Source organism: Salvelinus fontinalis, chromosome 11, assembly GCF_029448725.1.
Source record: "Salvelinus fontinalis isolate EN_2023a chromosome 11, ASM2944872v1, whole genome shotgun sequence".
In the NCBI taxonomy this organism is placed as follows: domain Eukaryota; kingdom Metazoa; phylum Chordata; class Actinopteri; order Salmoniformes; family Salmonidae; genus Salvelinus; species Salvelinus fontinalis.
In genome coordinates this window covers 11519933-11532316 of record NC_074675.1, presented here as the reverse complement: position 1 = coordinate 11532316, position 12384 = coordinate 11519933, and the positions used below count along the sequence as shown (strand labels likewise).

Here is a 12384-nt window from a genome sequence, read left to right as displayed (position 1 = left end):
GTTTCACCTGTCCTTGTGATTGTCTCCACCCCCTCTAGATTTCCCCCGGTGTATTTATCCCTGTGTTCCCTGTTTCTCTGTGCCAGTTCGACTTATATGTTCAAGTCAACCAGCGTGGTTTGCTGTGCTCATTCTTTTTCTGTTCTCTTTTTGCTAGTCCTCCCGGTTCTGACCCTTGCCTGATTCTGGACTCTGTACCCGCCTTCCTGACCATTCTGCCTGCCTTGACCTCGAGCCTGCCTGCCACTCTGTACCTCCTGGACTCTGAACTGGTTTTGACCTTTTGCCTGTCCACGACCATTCTCTTGCCTACCCTTTTGGATTATAATAAATAAAGACTCAAACCATCTGCCTCCTGTGTCTGCATCTGGGTCTCGTCTTGTGCCCTTATCCTCTGACAGCTATCAGTCTAACAGTTGAACAGTTTCACTGCCTGCAATACCCTGGACTGGACCAGATGTGAGGGAGTGGACTGGTTTAACCTCTATGGTGGATTCAGGGAGGTAGACATAACAGATATGTCACCATGTAATTAATGACAGATAAAATGGAAATTATACTTTATGTAGATAGTGTCTCATGTTTGAACCCAGCATCATGTCTCATTCACAGATCTAACAGTCAGGAACCTGCATATTGAAAATAGTTCATATAATCTTGGAAAATCAAATCCATTTCAGTCAGACATTTGGTCATGAGCTCCATTGTTTTGGGGGCTGAAGTGATTGTAACGTTGAACTAATGTTGAGGTCATAACACCTTTTGTTTTACTTCTTACTTTGCCTTTGGACTGGTGTTGCGTTTTCAAAACCTCAAATAACTTTTAGATGATCTTTCAGGTCATGACAAATATGAGTCACAACCATGATGATGATGATGATGATGAAGGAGAACATTTGATTTAAATGACACTTTCTACCCTTATTCAAGGTTTCCTTGCTAGTCAGTGTTCCATGGTACTGTCTCTTCCCCTTCAGCACCTGCAGTAGGTCCCAGTTGTAGCAGTACAGTCACTGTGCAGTCTGACTGAGGGAGGTTTTTGTACGGCTCTGTATCACTGTGTGAACACCCAGACACTGTTGGGGTAGTGTAAACTCTGACAGTAGTAATCTCCTGCATCTTCAGCCTGGACTCCACTGATGGTCAGAGTGAAGTCACTCCCAGATCCACTACCACTGAATCTAGATGGTATCCCAGAGTCACGGGTACTAATGAAATATGTAAGGAGTTTAGGAGATTCTCCGAGTTTCTGTTGATACCAGGCCAACCTCTGTCCATGTGTATCACTGTATACTGCACTGCTGGTCTTACAGCTGAGCCTGACTAAGTCACCAACTGAATTAGTTTTCACTGCAGGAGTCTGAGTCACAGTGACCTGGCCTCTGGACTCTGAAAAATAAATGTAATTAACATTAAATCGTGCATTAATTTGCTCATTGCTTTACAAAATAATGACTTTACAATAACATAATGGTATTTACTTTAATAAGGTTAGGTAACTACAGTCAGGGTAATTTTCTGTAAAATATATTACCTTGGAGACAGAGGGCAAGTGTCCAGATGAAGATGGTGATAAAAGTCATGGTTGTTGTGGGTTCTGTTGTCATGAAGGATAGCTCTCAGTCATGAAGTGTTAAACTCACAGGGATATAAACACTCCCAGAGCACTCAAGCATGTGCTGCCAATGCAAACTGTCATATGTAAATAGTTTTACTGGTAGTACCTACATTCATAACTGATAGCTATGTAACTACATACAGATTATGCAGAATATTTCATTGTGTTTTAAATAACGTATGCTGTAAATGTGATCTAAGAGCAAAATGTAATTATCTAAGTGTCAGTGATTTATACTCATAACCCAGAACTATCAGTCCCTATTGTATTATTCTAGTACTTCAGTACTATCAGTCCCTTTTGAGTTATACTAGTACTTGAGTACAATCAGTCTCTATTGTATTATATTAGTAGTTTAGTACTATCAGTCTCTATTGTATTATACTCGTACTTCAGTACTAACAGTCTCTATTGTATTATACTAGTACTTCAGTACTATCAGTCCCTATTCTATTCTACTAGTACTTCAGAATTATCAGTCCCAATTCTGCCCTGCAAAGGCAAATCTCAGTAACAATGAAACTGGTCAAAAATCTTTTATCTGTTGTAATGGCAAGTATATTCCCTGATTAACGTGGTATATAGTTTTCTGACACAATAACAAGACAGTTGACAGTTGTTTATCAGAAATTGCTCTCTGTCTATACAGGAAATTACTTTAAAGTCAGATTTGGAAGATTTGCCATTATTGTATTACACTAGCACTTCAGTACTAACTGTCTATATTGTATTACACTAGCACTTCAGTATTCAGGGTGGGACTGAGAGTGCTCTGTGTGTCAAGGTGCCTGCCCACTCTTGTGTGATGGAGGTTTTTGTACGGTGACTTCACCATTATGAATCATTGTGGTGGACTTTTGGAAGCGGCACAAAACTAGTGCTGAAAAGTAAGTCCATTTTTGTCTTCTCTCATTTAAACAAAATGTAATCATACTATGAACAACGTTCTGAGAAGTTATCATCTTCTCCAGAATAAATACTTCAAGGCTATATCTTTTTAGAGATTACTGGGGACAGATAGGTAGATTGGTAAATGGCAGAGTCACCAAAGTGAGAGAATTGTTCACGTACCACCAAGTTTATATTCTAACATGTGATTTAAAAAGAGGACATTTTGATATACAGTATTGCATATCAGCTCATTGTTCTGTCGAGATGTAGCAACTACTATTTCTATGATAAAAACAACACTTTGTATTGTATTCATAGTACACGTTAACACTGACATGGTTTAAAGGGGAACCTCATCTAGAGTTTTAAATAGTATTTTGAGGCCATTTTGGCTTGCGTCTCAGGGTGGATTTGACAAAATTTATATGGAGATTAACAATTTGAATAGTAAATCTGATTATTATATCTGAATATAAATCTGTTTACTGCATGTCTTTGTAGACTTAGGGATGGTTTGCCAAACACATTAAGCTTAGTCCTGGACTAAAAACCTAGCTCAATGGATAATCTTCATTGAAAGTAATCTTTAGTCTAGGACTAGTCTTCATCTGTTTCCAGGAAACCCCCTCCTAGTATTGTGTTGTTCTTGGTGGGTTAAACTGTAGAGCATGAATGTAACATACATTTATCTGATGGATTGTTTTGTCTAAAAATATTTTCAGAGTTTATTTTTGCCTTTATCGTTATAGGTTAAGTGTTTTGTTGTCCTTGGTACTGTAAGTAGTTGTTTATCCTGTGTGTATTGCCTCTCCTCTCCTCCAGCTGGTCCCTCTATCAGACCCACAGTGTCTCTGCTCCCCCCGTCCTCTGAGCAGCTCTCTGGGGGTTCGGCCACACTGGCCTGCCTGCTGAGTGACTACTCCCCCCAGGGGGCGATGGTGAGCTGGGAGGTGGATGGGGAGGAGGTGAAGGAGGGGGTCCTGACCACCACAGAAGAAGAGAAGGGCGGCCACTACAGCCGCAGCAGCACCCTGACCCTGAGCAAGGCACGCTGGGAAGAGGGAGAGGTGTACACTTGCAGGGTCGCCCATGACGACACCAGTGATTCGGCCGCCTTCCGGAAAAGTCACTGTAGTGTCTAGTGACCGGAGAAGCCATTGTAGGAGGCTAGAGTCCCCACATGGTGCTGGTGAAGGAAACATTAGTGTTTTAGAGCTGAATGTTAAAGTATAGTAGTGAATAATATCTTTAGTGTTGTGTGCTGAATGAAGTATTTTGTGATTAAGATGTAAATGTCATCTTGCTTCTGAGTTCAAATAAAGCTTGTTTTAATTGAAATATAACCATAAGAGTTACTTTAATGATCATTTCAGTGATTACTATCTCATGAATAGGAAGCACATTTCATACTAATTTATATAAAAGGGCATCTGATTTAACGAATACTCTGCAATCATTTCTACAAATGAATGATCCTGTTTTACTGCAGCACCAATACCAGCGAGAATAATTTGTGATATTTGATAATAAACCTCTAAGATCTGCTCTCAGAACTGTCACGAACCGGCTCAGAGCCCGTAACAAAAAGGGAGACAACGTAGAGATAAGGAATAACAAAAATATATTTATTAACTAAAGTAAACTATTTACAATTAACAATGGTGTGTGCAGTCAGTAATCAGTAGTGTAAGTTAGTGGTTGCGTGCATAGATGGTGATAATGAGGGGTGTTGAAAGGTGCCCAAGCAAACAAACAAACAAACAAACAAATAAACAAACAAAACGTCCACAAAAATGCCACAACCAAATCCAACAGTGTGTCTGCATATAGAGAGTCTCCTCAATGAATGGGGAAAAGGTGTATTTATCCCGGGACACACCCGGGCCCAGGTGTGTCCCACTTTGCTGACCACCCTCCCGCTCCGCCCACCGACATCCTATTAAGGAAAACAAGAGCAAATAATTCGACAGACAGAGTGGGAGGGTCGTCATAGAACTCACACTGCTCAACAGTTACCTTCCATAACATATATACAGTGCATTCGGAAAGTGTTCAGACGGCTTCCTTTTTCCACATTTTGTTACGTTAGAGACAGGATTGTGTCGAGGCACAGATCTGGGGAAGGGTACTAAAACATTTCTGCAGCATTGAAGGTCCCCAAGAACACAGTGGCCTCCATCATTCTTAAATGGAAGAAGTTTAGAACCACCAAGACTCTTCCTAGAGCTCACTGCCAATCCAAACTGAGCAATCGGGGGAGAAAGGCCTTGGTCGGGGAGGTGACCAAGAACCCGATGGTCACTCTGATAAAGCTCCAGAGTTCGTCTGTGGAGATGGGAGAAGGACAACCATCTCTGCAGCACTCCACCAGCTAAGACAACGCAGGAGTGGCTTCGGGACAAGTCTCTGAATGTCCTTGAGTGGCCCAGCCAGAGCTTGAACCCGATCGAACATCTCTGGAGAGACCTGAAAATAGCTGTGCAGTGACGCTCCCCATTCAACCTGACAGAGCTTGAGTGGAGAGAACAATGGGAGAAATTCTCCAAACACAGGTGTGCCAAGCTTGTAGCGTCATACCTAAGAAGACTCGGAGCTGTAATCGCTGCCAAAGGTGTTTCAACAAAGTACAGAGTAAAGGGTCTGAATACTTTCAGAATGCAATGTATCTATAATGTTTAATTCCTAATGTGATTTTATTATATTAGATGTTTTAGCAATTGTTTTCAATAATGTGTAGTCTACACTTTTCCATTATTTCCCCCCTGGTCTTCTGTACCTCCAACCCCCTGGGAACAGAGTGAGGGAACAGAGTGATCATCTGGTGACAGTGCTGCTCTATTCTGGGACAAGCAGAACCAACCAGCCCTGTCTATGTAAATCTCAGTTTCACTCTTACAGCTTCCAGTCTAGCAGTTGACCTGTTTCACTGCCTAAAGTACCATGGACTGGGCCAGATGTGAGGGAGTAGACTGGTTTGAACCTCCATGGTGGATTCAGGGAGGGTACAATAACAGATATTCCAACATGTCATCTATGACAGACAAAATGTATATTATACATAATGTAGATATGTCTAATGCCTGAACCCAGCATCATGTCTCATTCACAGATCTAACAGTCAGTAACCTGCTCATCAAAATAATTAATATAATGCTAGATGATCACATCAATATCTGGTTGTGAGGTGTATAATATGGGGATTGTATCTAGGGGGCTGATGCGAATTTGTTCATAACTGTCTTGCCTAGTTAAATAAATAAAAACATTTGCATATTGGACTGGTGTTGTGGGTATTTCAAAACTTTAAATAACTTTAATAGGTGCACTATAATGATGATGATGATGATGGGGATGATAATGAGGATGATGATGATGGGGAACATGTGATCTGAATGATGCTTTCTAAACATATTCAAAGTTGATGTTACGGCTATCGTCCTATTCTTCCTCCTCGGACGAGGAGAGGCGAGACGGATCGGACCAATACGCAGAGTGGTTAGTGTTCATAATGATTTATTAAAACGAAACTGAATACTGAATTACAAAACAAATAAACGAAGTGCATAAACCGATACAGTACCGTGTGGTGCAACAAACACAGACACGGAAACAAACACCCACAAAACACACGTGAAACCCAGGCTGCCTAAGTATGATTCTCAATCAGGGACAACGATTGACAGCTGTCTCTGATTGAGAATCATACCCGGCCGAACACAAACATCCCAACATAGAAAATCAAACATAGACAAACCCACCCAACTCACGCCCTGACCAACTAAATAAATACAAGAAAAAGGAAAACAGGTCAGGAACGTGACATAACCCCCCCTTAAGGTGCGAACTCCGGGCGCACCAGCATAAACTCTAGGGGAGGGTCTGGGTGGGCGTCTGTCCACGGTGGCGGCTCTGGCGCTGGTCGTGGTCCCCACCCCACAATAGTCAAACCCCGCTTCCGTGGCCTCCTCCCAATGGCCACCCTCCATGTCAATCCCACTATACCAAAGGGCAGCACCGGACTGAGGGGCAGCTCCGGACTGAGGGACAGCACCGGACTGAGGGGCGAATCCTGGCTGGCTGGCTCTGGCGGATCCTGGCTGGCTGGCTCTGGCGGATCCTGGCTGGCTGGCTCTGGCGGATCCTGGCTGGCTGGCTCTGGCGAATCCTGGCTGGCTGGCTCTGGCGGATCCTGGCTGGCTGGCTCTGGCGGCTCCTGGTTGGCTGGCTCTGGCGGCTCCTGGCTGGACGGCTCTGGCGGCTCCTGGCTGGACGGCTCTGGCAGCTCCTGGCTGGACGGCTCTGGCAGCTCCTGGCTGGACGGCTCAGGCTGGTCCTGGCTGGACGGCTCTGGCTGGTCCTGGCTGGACGGCTCTGGCTGGTCCTGGCTGGACGGCTCTGAAGGCTCAGTACAGACGGGAAGCTCTGACGGCTCGGAACAGACGGACAGCGCTGGGCAGGCAGACAGTTCAGACAGCGCTGGGAAGGCAGGCAGTTCAGACAGCGCTGGGAAGGCAGGCAGTTCAGACAGCGCTGGGAAGGCAGGCAGTTCAGACAGCGCTGGGAAGGCAGGCAGTTCAGACAGCGCTGGGAAGGCAGGCAGTTCAGACTCAGGCTGCGCTGGAGAGGAGGAAGGCTCTGACAACGCTGGACAGGTGGGAGCAGCTGGAGAGAGAATCCGGAGAGACAGCCTGGTGCGGGGGGCTGCCACCGGAGGACTGGTACGTGGAGGTGGCACCGGGTATACCGGACCGTGAAGGAGGACACGCGCACTTGAGCACCGAGCCTCCCCAACCCTGCCAGGTTGAATGTTCCCCGTAGCCCTGCCAGTGCGGCGAGGTGGAATAGCCCGCACTGGGCTATGCTGGCGAACCGGGGACACCATCTGTAAGGCTGGTGCCATGTACGCCGGCCCGAGGAGACGTACTGGAGGCCAGATATGTTGGGCCGGCTTCATGGCACCCGGCTCGATGCCCAACATAGCCCTACCAGTGCGGCGAGGTGGAATAGCCCACACTGGGCTAAGCACGCGTACTGGGGACACCGTGCGCTTTACCGCATAACACGGTGTCTGACCAGTACGACGCCCTCTCATTCCACGGTAAGCACGGGGAGTTGGCTCAGGTATCCTACCCAGCTTTGCCACACTCCGCGTGTGCCCCCCCCAATAAATGTTTGGGTCTGACTCTCGGGCTCCCAACCGCGTCGCCGCGCTGCCTCCTCATACCAGCGCCTCTCTGCCTTCGCTGCCTCCAACTCCGCCTTGGGACGGCGATATTCCCCTGGCTGAGCCCAGGGTCCTTTGCCGTCTAGAATCTCTTCCCAAGTCCAGGAGTCCTGGTTTTTTTTCCGCTGCTGTTGCCGCCCTTCTCCACTCCGCTTGGTCCATTGGTGGTGGGTGTTTCTGTTACGGCTATCATCATATTCTTCCTCCTCCTCGGACGAGGAGAGGCGAGACGGATCGGACCAATACGCAGAGTGGTTAGTGTTCATAATGATTTATTAAAACGAAACTGAATACTGAATTACAAAACAAATAAACGAAGTGCATAAACCGATACAGTACCGTGTGGTGCAACAAACACAGACACGGAAACAAACACCCACAAAACACACGTGAAACCCAGGCTGCCTAAGTATGATTCTCAATCAGGGACAACGATTGACAGCTGTCTCTGATTGAGAATCATACCCGGCCGAACACAAACATCCCAACATAGAAAATCAAACATAGACAAACCCACCCAACTCACGCCCTGACCAACTAAATAAATACAAGAAAAAGGAAAACAGGTCAGGAACGTGACAGTCTCTTCTATGACAGAACCTCAGGTTGTTTTGATGGGTTATGATCATGTTATATCATCTCAGTAAATATGTTTGAATCTTTGCTTGAAACTTACTACCTGACTGGGGGACCTTGCAGTGACTGGGGGACCTTGCATTATTTCACATAGACGGAGTCCATTCAACTTATTGTCTATAATGTTAATTAAAGGTTTGTTTGACATAGCAAAAGGGAAGACATCTGTATGTAGTCTGGACCTATGGGTGTTTTCAGTTCAGAAATGCTTATAGTTCTGTGTCATTATACTGGATCATCTCCTCCCCTCAGCACCTGCAGCAGGTCCCAGCTGTAGCAGTACAGTCACTGTGCAGTCTGACTGAGGGAGGTTTTTGTACAGCTCTGTATCACTGTGTGAAACCTGGACCATTGTGGAAACTCTGACAGTAGTAATCTCCTGCATCTTCAGTCAGAACTCCACTGATGGTCAGAGTGAAGTCACTCCCAGATCCACTACCACTGAATCTAGATGGCGTCCCAGACTGAAGTGTTGTAGCATAGTAAATAAGGAGTTTAGGAGCTCCTCCAGATTTCTGTTGGTACCAGTCTAGATTGTTATATACATCACTGCTGGTTTTACAGTTCAGAGAGACTGTCTGTCCTGGAAGAACAGTTTTCACTGCAGGAATCTGGCGTCGCAGCGACCTGTCCTCTGGATTCTGAAACAGAAATATTTAAGATCTCAGAGAACATTTGGTCATGTTGTCTAAACTAAAGTCTCATTTTCTCAATTTGAGACTAAATTAAGATGAAACATTTAAATAATAAACTGATTTTAGACCAACAGAATGTAAATCATACCTTGAAAAAAATACATCAGTATCCACACAAAGCTCACAATAAAAGTCATTGTTAAAGTTCTGTTGTTATGAAGGACAGCTCTCAGTCATGAAGTGTTAAACTCACAGGGCTATGAACACTCCCAGTGCATTGAAGCATTTGCTGCCAAAGCAAAGTGTCCTATGTAAATATTCTTCCTGGTAAGGACCCACATCCAACTGTTAACTATGATTCAGATGATTCAGATTATTTCATCATGTTTTAAATAACTACTAATGTAAATCAGTGATTCAAGACGAACATTTAATTATCTGCATTCTTCAGTGGACTATATTCATAACCCAGAACTATCAGTCCCAATTGTATTATACTAGTACTTTATGATTATCAGTCCCTATTGTATTATACTAGTACTTCAGTACTATCATTCCCTATTGTATTATACTAGTACTTCAGTACGATCAGTCTCTGTCACGCCCTGACCTTAGTTATCTATGTTTTCTTTATTATTTTGGTTAGGTCAGGGTGTGACGAGGGTGGGTATGCTTGTTTTGTATTGTCTAGGGTTTTCTGTATGTCTAGGGGTGTTGGTAAGTCTAGGAATATGTATGTCTATGGTGGCCTGAATTGGTTCCCAATCAGAGGCAGCTGTTTATCGTTGTCTCTGATTGGGGATCATATTTAGGTTGCCATTTTCCCTTTTGGTTTTGTGGGTTCTTATTCTATGTTTAGTTGCCTGTCTGCTCTAGCCATATTAGCTTCACGGTTCGTTTTGTTATTTTGTTCAGTGTTCATTCTTTAAATAAAGAATGACCGTGACAGTCTCTATTGTATTAAACTAGTACTTCAGGATTATCAGTCGCTATTCTGCCCTACAAAGGCGAATTTCGTAAAAAATCTTTGATCTGTTGTAATGGCCAGGTATATTATCTGATTAATGTGATATTTAGTTTCTTGACACAAAATCAAGCCGCTTGATCAGAATATAGAATGGGTTATCAGAAATTGATGTCTGTCTATACAGAATAATACTTTGAACTCAGATTTTGCAGTAAAAATGTTTCACATAGTTCATGTGTTTTGCCTTTATTGGGCAGTATTGTGTTATACTAGTAGTTCAGTACTATCAGTCCCTATTGTAGTGTACTAGTATTTCAGTACTGTTAAGGTGGTAATGAGGTGGTAGTGCTCTGTGTGTGAATGTGCTCACTCTTATGTGAAGGACTTCACCAGCATGAATCATTGCGGTGGACTTTTGGAAGCGGCACAAAACTGGTGCTATAAAGTAAGTCCACTTTTGTATTCTCTCATTAAAACCAAATGTAACCATGCAAATTAACAACGTTATGAGATGTTATCTTCTCCAGAGTTAAGACTTTCAGGTTGTTTCTTTTTAATAATGTCTGTGGACAGATTGGTAGAGGGCAGAGTCACCGAAGTGAGAGAATTGTTCACACACCACCAACCTTATGTAGCAATAATAAAAAATAAACCTCTAAGATCTGCTCTCAGAACTCACACTGCTAAACAGTTGCTTTCCATAACATAAACAGTTGAAATTGGAAGTTTACATACACTTATGTTGGAGTGATTAAAACTAGTTTTTCACTCCACACATTTCTTGTTAATAACAAACTATAGTTTTGACAAGTTGGTTAGGACATCTACTTGGTGCATGACAGAAGTAATTTTTCCAACAATTGTTAACAGACAGATTATTTCACTTATAACTTACCGTATCACAATTCCAGTGGGTCAGAAGTGTACATACACGAAGTTGACTATGCCTTTAAACAATTTGGAAAATTCCAGAAAATTATGTCATGGCTTTAGGAGCTTCTGGTAGGCTAATTGACATAATTTGAGTCAATTGGAGATGTACCTGTTGATGTATTTCAAGGGCTACCTTCAAACTCAGTGCCTCTTTGCTTGACATCATGGGAAAATCAAAAGAAATCAGCCAAGACCTCAGAAAAAAATTGTAAACCTCCACAAGTCTTGTTCATCCTTGGGAGCAATTTCCAAACGCCTGAAGGTACCACGTTCATCTGTACAAACAATAGAACGCAAGTATAAACACCATGGGACCACGCAGCCGTCATACCGCTCAGGAAAGCCACTGCTCCAAAACCGCCATAAAAAAGCCAGACTATGGTTTGCAACTGCACATGGGGACAAAGATCGTACTTTTTGGATAAATCTCCTCTGGTCTGATTAAACAAAAATAGAACTGTTTGGCCATAATGACCACCGTTGTGTATGGAGGAAAAAGGGGGACGCTTGCAAGCCGAAGAACACCATCCCAACCGTGAAGCACGGGGGTGGCAGCATTATGTTCTGGGGGTGCTTTGCTGCAGGAGGGACTGGTGCACTTCACAAAATAGACGGCATCATGAGGGAGGAAAATGATGTGGATATATTGCAGCAACATCTCGACACATCAGTCAGGAAGTTAAATCTTGGTCGCAAACGGGTCTTCCAAATGGACAATGACCTCAAGCATACTTCCAAAGTTGTGGCAAAATGGCTTAAGGACAACAAAGTCAAGGTATTGAAGTGGCCATCACAAAGCCCTGACCTCAATCCTATAGAACATTTGTGGGCAGAACTGAAAAAGTGTGTGCGAGCAAGGAGGCCTACAAAACTGACTCAGTTGCACCAGCTCTGTCAGGAGTAATGGGCCAAAATTCACCCAACTTATTGTGGGAAGCTTGTGGAAGACTACCCGAAAAGTTTGACGCAAGTTAAACAATTTAAAGGCAATGCTACTGTTGTGGTTCGTTTCCTTGTTCCTTGTCAATCATTGGCTCATTGGTAAAATTAGCATTATGACAATATCTTCAATTAAATCATTCAAAAACCTTTATTAATGCAATTGCAAACAGAAGTTGACAACAGGAACATAAAGCATGTTTCCGAGTCAGTTCTGCATCAAAGAAAAGGTCCCAAGTTATTTTATTAAACCCAAAGTCCAGCCCTAGTGATGTCACTGCCTATGTCATTATCTTTTACTCATGAGACCAACGACATGCCTACTCAACACTAAAACTTTTGTCTATATTGCTATCTAAAAGCTTAACAGTAAATGTCCAAGTTGATGTATAGTGGAATGTCTAACTAATCTCTTACACTCCCCTGCAGAGTTCTGTCTTCACAGTCACACATTTCTCAGAGGGGTCTCTTTATAAGAGAAAAAGAGACCAGAAAACAGCTGTGGTACAATTCTACACCTCTATAATGAATATATATTGTT

At 43.4% G+C, this 12384-nt stretch overlaps 1 long non-coding RNA gene across 1 annotated transcript; it reads left to right on the top strand.

Annotated features, from left to right (window-relative positions):
- Nucleotides 1-2368: 2368 nt before the first annotated feature.
- LOC129865036 (uncharacterized) lies at nt 2369-3852 on the top strand. The gene is made up of 2 exons (XR_008761304.1): nt 2369-2505; nt 3332-3852. It is a non-coding gene; the product is annotated as an uncharacterized LOC129865036 (long non-coding RNA).
- The last annotated feature ends 8532 nt before the right edge of the window (nt 3853-12384 follow it).